The sequence below is a fragment of the Tachyglossus aculeatus genome, chromosome 23 (assembly GCF_015852505.1).
Source record: "Tachyglossus aculeatus isolate mTacAcu1 chromosome 23, mTacAcu1.pri, whole genome shotgun sequence".
NCBI classification, from domain to species: domain Eukaryota; kingdom Metazoa; phylum Chordata; class Mammalia; order Monotremata; family Tachyglossidae; genus Tachyglossus; species Tachyglossus aculeatus.
In genome coordinates this window covers 14,084,025-14,085,588 of record NC_052088.1, presented here as the reverse complement: position 1 = coordinate 14,085,588, position 1,564 = coordinate 14,084,025, and the positions used below count along the sequence as shown (strand labels likewise).

Genomic DNA, 1,564 nt, shown 5'->3' with positions numbered 1-1,564 from the left:
CCCCTGGAGAGCTGCAAACCATGTCAATTTCTCACCTGTTTTTCTTTTTCCAGTTTTTAGTACAGGGCAGTATACAAAGTAGGCATTTAATAAATACCAATACTATTACTACTACCACCACCACTATTATGCTCATAACTTGCTGAGTTCTTACTGTGCTTTTTTATTCTTAATAATAATAATAATGGCATTTATTAAGCGCTTACTATGTGCAAAGCACTGTTCTAAGCGCTGGGGAGTCTACAAGGTGATCAGCTTGTCCCACAGGGGGCTCACAGTCTTCATCCCCATTTTACAATTGAGGTCATTGAGGCGCAGAGAAGTTAAGTGACTTGCCCAAAGTCACACAGCTGACAACTGGTGGAGCCGGGATTTGAATCCATGACCTCTGACTCCAAAGCCCGTGCTCTTTCCATTGAGCCATGCTGCTTCTTACTCTTATTCTTACTTATTATATTTATTTTTAAAATAAAGAGGACTAAAGTGAGTAAATGTCTTTGGTTGTTGCAGGAAACAAAATTCAATGAAGAGGATATGAATAGTGTGTGTTTTGTATTTTCATTTATTCTTATTCATTTCAGTAACATCTTAAAGTAATAATTCATGAAAATATTCAGTTTTAAAAGACTAGTAAATAAAATTCATAAACTCTTATTTTGAAATCATTAATATTTCTGGGTTTAGTTTTTACTAAGGGATATGTGGTACGATTTACTTGTTTTTTTTAAAAAAACAAACACAGTAAATATTAGGTGCCGTGATAAATTTGTCCCCTCTCAGAGTAGCACCTGAAGAGTTTCCAGACTCTACCAGTCTCGACTATGGGAGGGAGAGTCAAGCAGAGGCTTATCCATTCCATTCCTAGCTTGGGCAGTGGCTAGCGAGTGGAAGACAATCTGCTACAAATCAAATCTCACGTGTACTGGGCAGCAGCGGCATGGGAGAGAGTGAAGAGCAAAGACTCAAGTTTACAGTGCGGAAGGAGGTAATGGTAAACCACTTCTGCATTTTTACCAAGAAAACTCTACGGATCCACTACCAGAATGATCACAGATGGAGTGGGGCGTTTTGGGAGAGATGCGTCCACGGGGTCACTATGGGTCGGAGACGACTTGACGGCATAAGACAAGAGAAGATAAATTTGTGTTTTTACCAAAAGTTGCCGTGATTTTTAGTTGACAGTGAAATTCTCCAAAGGGTGCGTATGGAGTTGCTAGAGCCAGTGAAAGTCCCACAGTTCCTACTGCCCCATACACATACGCACACACATATTCTGTCCCTTGCTGTGCTGTCAGACAGGATACGGTTATGCTTCACTTGGTCCAAGCACGGACCTGACCCTACACTGTTTCTCCCGAGCCATTCTAGAAAAATTGCATTCCCTTTTTTCAGCCCTGCCTTTCATTGCTTCTTCTGAGTTCCCTTCCCCACCAAGATTTAAAAGAGAAAGAAACTGACCGATAGCCAGAGCCCCATTTTTGAGAACTTCTCCAAGAGGCTGAGCTACACACCGAGACCCAGTCGGCTTCCTTCTTTTTCACTGCTCGAGGTCAACCTTGCCTCA

The 1,564-nt window shown here is 41.5% G+C and overlaps 1 non-coding gene across 1 annotated transcript; it reads left to right on the top strand.

The window, feature by feature from the left end:
• The first annotated feature begins 770 nt into the window (after positions 1-770).
• On the top strand, positions 771-907 carry LOC119944838. The gene has a single exon (XR_005455986.1). It is a non-coding gene; the product is annotated as a small nucleolar RNA SNORA7 (small nucleolar RNA).
• Positions 908-1,564: the final 657 nt, after the last annotated feature.